Source organism: Chelonia mydas, chromosome 11 (genome assembly GCF_015237465.2).
Source record: "Chelonia mydas isolate rCheMyd1 chromosome 11, rCheMyd1.pri.v2, whole genome shotgun sequence".
NCBI classification, from domain to species: Eukaryota; Metazoa; Chordata; order Testudines; family Cheloniidae; genus Chelonia; species Chelonia mydas.
In genome coordinates this window covers 64,551,008-64,557,832 of record NC_051251.2, presented here as the reverse complement: position 1 = coordinate 64,557,832, position 6,825 = coordinate 64,551,008, and positions in this window count along the sequence as shown.

The following is a 6,825-nucleotide window of genomic DNA, read 5'->3' as shown; positions in this document are numbered from 1 at the left end:
GAAAAAAATTGCAAAAAAACCCAAAACCAACCCCAAACAAACAAAGGGGGGGATGTCATTGAAATTGACCCAAATTGTTTCAATCAACCTGACTCTGCATTTTTCAGTGGAAAAAAAAAAGTTTTGCACAAAAAAGTTTGCCCAGCTCCACTAGCAACCTTGACGCTTTCTCTGACAACCATCTATCAGGAATGAGGCTTTGCAGCGGGGCCTGCCCCGTCTCTGAGCAGAACACAGCTGAGCCAAAGCCGGATGGACCACTCTGCCTGGCAGGTCGAGGAAATCAGCAAGTCTGCTTGCTTGCTCCTGATTCTGACGCCTCACTTCCGCTCCAACTACTCAGCCTGACCACCAACCTCCCCGTTCATGACAACATCTCCAGGGGGGTATTCCACGCCATGCCTTACACTCAACCTCCTTCAGGGGCTGACCATTGCTCTCCCCACCCTCCAAACCTTTCACCACCCCCACCGCGCCTATGCTGCTACAAGCAAAGAGTCAAAAACACCCATTTTAAACAAAATGGACCCACAGCACTCTGATCATGCATATGTTGTATCCCTCTCCCCATCCTTCATCCGCTAGTGTGTGGATTTTCCTCTTTGGTCAAAAAAAAAAAAAAAAAGAAAAAGACTGTCATCTCTTCCAAGCTGGCTATATGTTTGTGCCAGGCTTACCACATTTTGGACACTAGTTTATTGGAAATAAATTTTAACCCCCCACTGTTCTACCAGTGTATCCCAGATCTAAAACACAGCCCCTTCTGCCCAGCTATTTCAGCCCTCTCTGTACTCAGTTGTGTGATGGTTTTGTAACATGGACAGATATCTGCTGAGGACTAGGGTGAGACCATTGAACCCGGGGGAGGTCAAGGTTTGAGAACAACTTGCCCTGCTGACAACAACCGTGGGTAAATGTCTGTTGTTGTTAGCATGATTTCAATGCAGGAAAGACCCAGTGAAATACAACTGGCTGTAGGCTAGCTGTACAATGTTAAGTTGCCAAGACTTTCCTTTCATAGTCAGCCATTTGTGCCCACGTGCAAAATAGCTTGTGCATTTCGAACTCTTATGAGGGCCCCTCTAACTCATACCTCATCACCTACATTCAAGAATTGATCTACAGTAAGCACTTGCAAAAAGAAAAGGAGGACTTGTGGCACCTTAGAGGCTAACCAATTTATTTGAGCATAAGCTTTCGTGAGCTACAGCTCACTTCATCGGATGCATTTGGAATCTTCTTGGCAAGAAACAGAAACTAGTCATTTGGTGTGCAGTCTGCCACCTTTGTGCATTCAAGATTGGGAAAGATATTAGATTTGACCTGAAAACAGCTCAGATTTGACCTCTGACCTTGACCAAGGGTTGAAGCTCATTCTAAAAGACAATTTGAAATGTTATTATTGATTTCCCATCTTCCTCCACACTATTTCCTCTGATCCAGCCCACGGCCAGAGAAAATGGCAAGTACTGCATTCCATGGCACTTGATGTTCAGTCAGACCACCTGAGCAAGGAAGTTCCACCTATTCGACTTCATTTGTATTTATCGGTCTCCAAGATGGAGAACACTAGAGAGCCATTTTACATTGCTGCAAGTAGGCAGGAGCTTAGCAGGATTCAGAAAATGATGGGCCATTTTATATGGATGTCATGGTGTGGCGACTCACCACTGCAGTGCTTCCTGCTGGTCTCTCAGGGAATTAGCTCTTCCAGCCTCCAGAGCGCCCTCTGCAGGCCGGTATCCCACTTGCCACTGGCCCCCATGTCCCTCCCAGACCCCAGTGCCCCTTTCCCTGGGGTGGTGCTCCCTGGCAGTACCCCCCCAGTCTCCCCGCCCGCTGGAGGCCATCGATCACCCTGCCCGTGAGGATTCACCCCAGCCCTCTCTATGAAGGACACCATCTTTGCTATGCTGTAGGGGGCTGTAGCATGGGTCTCTGCAGGAGCCAGTGCTCTCCTTCCTTCAGGAGAGGGGGTACTCTGTGATCTTCCTATAGGAGACCCACACTGCTCCAGCCGTCGAGGCTAGCTGGCGGCTGGAGTGCGGGGTACGAGGTTTACTTTAGCCACCTCAGCGCCCGTTCGGCTGGGGTGGCCACCCTGTTCTCCCCCGAGCTACGGCCCGAGGTGCTGGGGGTAGCCGAGGTCGTGCCGGGTCGCCTGTTGCACATCTGGGCCTGCGTGGAGGGGCTGATATTAAACCTGGTCAATGTTTACGCCCCGAACTCAGGCCCGGAACGAGTGCGTTTCTATCGGCAGGCGTCGGCCTTCCTCGGCACCCTGGATCCTCACGAGTGCCTGGTCCTGGGTGGGGACTTCAACACCACCCTCGAGGGCCGGGACCACTCAGGAGTCGAGACATCCCAGGCAGCCGTGGGCATCCTCAGGGAGATCGTGGATCATCACTCCCTTGTGGACGTCTGGCGCGACCACCACCCGGACGACGATGTTACCTTTACTTATGTCCGGGTGGAGGAGGATCGGTCACGCCACTCCCGGTTGGACCGTATTTATATTTCGCGTTTCCATCTGGCACGAGCCCACACCTCCAGCGTCCGGCCGGCCCCGTTCTCGGATCACCACGTGGTGACCGTGACAGCCTCTCTCAGTTCGGAGAGGCCAGCGCTGGCCTATTGGCATTTCAATAACAGCTTGCTGGAGGACGTGGGCTTCATGGACCTCGTCATCGTCTGGGCCAAGTCCTTGCAAAGTGGGTTCCTCCCTCTCTCGTCCAGGCGAACTGTGCTCGCCTTATTGCCAAAGAAGGGGGACCTCCGCGACCTACGGAATTGGCATCCCGTCTCGCTCCTCAGCATGGACTACAAGGTCGTAGCGAAGGCCATCTCGCTGTGGCTGGGGTCCGTGCTGGCGGACGTGGTCCATCCCGACCAGACCTACACCGTCCCGGGCCAGACCATCTTTGACAACTTGTATTTGGTCAGGACCTCTTGGAGCTGGGGCGTAGGGATGGTCTGTCGTTCGCTCTCCTGTCCCTAGACCAGGAGAAGGCATTCAACAGGGTGGACCATGGGTATCTCCTGGGCACCGTGCGGGCATTCGGCTTCGGGCCCCAGTTTGTGGGCTTTCTCCAGGTGCTGTATGCCGATGCGGAGTGTCTGGTCAGGCTCAACTGGACCCTCACCAAGCCAGTCAGCTTCGGGTGGGGAGTACGGCAGGGGTGCCCCCTCTCGGGCCAGCTGTATGCTCTAGCAGTCGAGCCCTTCCTCCGTCTCCTCCGCCGGAGGTTGATGGGGTTGGCGCTTTGGGAGCCAGAGCTGCGGCTGGTCCTGTCGGCGTACGCTGACGACGTGCTCCTCGTGGTCCAGGACCCAGACAACCTGGTGTGGGTGGAGGCCTGCCAGGCCGTTTACTCGGCAGCCTCCTCCGCCCGGGTCAACTGGGTCAAGAGCTCTGGCCTGGTGGTCGGAGACGGGTGGCAGGCGAACTCCCTCCCACCTGCGCTTCATGAGATCCGGTGGAGCGCGGGTCTGCTGCTCTATCTTGGCATTTATCTATCCACCACACATCCTTCTCCACCGGAGAACTGGCAGGATTTGGAGGCCAGGGTGGGTGAGTGGCTGCGGAGATGGACAGAACTGTTCTGGGGTCTCTCCCTGCGAGGGAGGGCACTGGTGCTGAACCAACTGGTCCTGTCCATGCTCTGGCACCGACTCAACACCCTGAGCCTGGCCCTGAGGATCCTGGCCAGGCTCCAGAGGATGGCTCTGGAGTTCTGGCCGGGGCTGCACTGGGTCTCTGCGGAGGCTCTGAGTCTTTCCCTGGAGGAGGGAGGACAGGGCTGGTTTGCTTGCACGGCCAGGTCCATGTCTTCCACCTGCAGGCCCTGCAGAGGCTCCTTTATGGTGCAGGTAGTCCGGCATGGAGCACGTTGGCGCACACCTTCCTCCGCCGCCTCCGAGGGCTCCGATATGACTGGCAGCTCTTTTTTCTCCATCCAAGAGGCCTTCCGCAAGACCTCTCTGAGCTGCTGTCTTCTACCAGGACCTCCTCCGGACCTGGAAGCTTTTTTTGGCGACCAGGTCATTTGTGGCCACCAAGGGAGCGAACCTCCTCGCGGAGCCCCTGCTACACAACCTCGGTCTCTGTGTGCAGGTGGCAGAGTCTCCCTCGGTGTGTCGGAGGTTGGTCCTGGCAGGAACCACCAGAGTCGGAGATCTCCTGGACTATGACTGGGGGGATTGGGTGGAGCCCTGCGCGCTCGGACGATGCATGGGGCTGTCTACCCTTCCAACCCCTAGGCGCGTACTCCAGGAGGTGAAGGCCGCCTTGTCACCCAATTCTCTCGCTTTCCTGCGGCAAGCCCTGCGAGAGGGCGTTCCCCGCCCACCCCTCACCCCTGGCCCTCCGGACATTTTTCTTGGGCCCCTGTTCCACGAGCCCCCCCAGCCTCCCCGCTCCCACACTCCGAGCCGGCTGCAAACCCTGCAGACGGTCTGGTTTCGGACCGCCCCTAGAAACCATCTGTACACGCTCGTGCTCCATACATTGCATTTCCTCACCCTCGTGTCCCGCCCCGACACCAAATGGCAGGACTATCTTCCACCTAAACAGGGTGAGGAGTCCCGGTGGACCAGCCTTTATTCCACCTTGGTCCCACGGCCCGCCGGGGACATTAGTTGGCGGCTCCTTCATGGAGCCATGAGCACGGGCGTGCACCTGGTGTGGTTCACCCCTACACCCGAGGCCTGCCCCTTTTGTGGCGTGAGGGAGAACCTGGCACACACCTATCTCGAATGCGCCAGGTTGCAGCCCCTATTCCGGCTCCTCCAGAACCTCTTGTTGAGGTTCTGGCTGCACTTTTCCCCACACTTGTTCCTCTTTGCACACCCTATCCGTGGCCCCACAAAGTCATGAGACCTCCTCGTCAACCTCCTCCTGGCTGTGGCCAACGTCTCCATTTATAATACCAGGAGGAGGATGTTGGACGAGGGGGTGCGCTGCAACTGTGGGGCCTATTTCCGTTCCTCCCTAGTTTCATGCATCTGGGCAGAGTTCCACTGGGCAGCGTCTGCTGGCTCCCTCGACAGCTTTGAGGAGCAGTAGGCGCTGTCCGGGGTTCTCTGCTCGGTGTCCCCATCCGGTATCCTCGTTTTGAACCTCTGACCTTCACTCCGATCCCTGTTTTTCATTAGTTGTCCCCCGTAATCAGTTGGTCCCTGGGTCCAGTGGTCCCTCCCACTAGGTTGGGGGAGGGGCCTTTAGTGGTGAGCGGGCTTGCGCCTGCCCACTTTGCAGATTTTCCAATACGACCCCGCTACAATGGACAAGAATAGCCAGAGCTATGTTTTCTTAAAATGGGTGTGATTCTCCACTGCCTGCACTGTATGTAATTATTTACCCCAGTGCAAAGTGAGTGTAGAACTGGTGTAAAATCAAAATGGTAGCACTGTACTCACTCTGCACTGGGCTAAATGATGACACAACATGGAAGGCAACAGCAATTCATGTCCCAAGAGTTTTGGAAGGGATCTAAACCTCCATGCTTCAGGGCATAAACTGACCTCTACTACTTGGAGATCAGGAGGAAATTTTCCTTGGGGTGAACTATCCCATAACTGTCTACTGCAGGGTTTCTTTGCACCTTCCCCTAAAGCAGCAGATACTTGTTACTATTGTAAACAGAAAGAAAAGGAGTACTTGTGGCACCTTAGAGACTAACAAATTTATTTGAGCATAAGCTTTCGTGAGAAGTAAGCTGTAGCTCACGAAAGCTTATGCTCAAATAAATTTGTTAGTCTCTAAGGTGCCACAAGTCCTCCTTTTCTTTTTGCGAATACAGACTAACACAGCTGTTATTGTAAACAGGACACTGGATTAGATAGACCACAGGTCTGATCCAGTCTGCAGGGTACTATATTCCCAAGAACAGAATAGTATCCGTTAGTGAATATTAATTTCTTAAGTGTATTTTAATGAATCTTGAACATAATTTGTATCAAACGCTTCTCTCTCTGTTTAATCTTTGCAAACTTCCCTAAATTAAAAGAGTTCATCTAAACTGATATCATCATTTTGCAGCTTTCAATATATTTTAATTATGCGTTTGAATGAGAGTTTATCCCACCTAGTTAATGACAAAACATCATGTTCTCAATTTAATTAGAGCCCATTAGAAAGCTTCATATTCACATCCTCTTGAATGGTAAGATTGAAACAAATGTTACTATGTAACTGAATTATTCCCTGTAAATTACATTATTAAGTGTTCTATATTTAAATGGGGACGGAACAGAAACAGAGGCTCTGGGTACTGTTTGGCAGCAGACTTCAGTGCCCTGCAGAAGGCTATCGCAGCGTCCTTCATACAGCATGGCAGTGCCACCTGTCCTTGCACAGACAGCCAGAGCGCTAATATGAAAGCTCCCCATGGCCCAGAGATGTTCTGATTCCAAGCTGGTGTTACGAATGCTTTCCCTGAAAGATGCCAAGGTCCACTCCTCATTTTACCATTACAGCTCAGTGTCTGCTACATCCCAGCTCTCCCTCATTGCTGTTTGCTTAAGATTGTTCTGTCAATAACCTTCTGCTTCAAAGAGCACTGTGTCAAGCACATCCTAAAACTTTCGAGTGCTGCCTCTCTATTACTGCTCCAGGATGGCTTAGCAGCTTGAATACTAGAGAAAATGTTCTCTATTACTGCCGACGAGGTTCTCTCCCATTTCCTCGACTCTCAACTCTGCTTCTTGTGCTGATCAAAAGCTCCATTTCATGTCATCTCTTTTCTTGTGCATCTGGGTTGTTTATTCCCTCCCCTCCCCAAATCTGTTGTGTAATCAATGGAAAAGAATAAAGTGATCTGACAG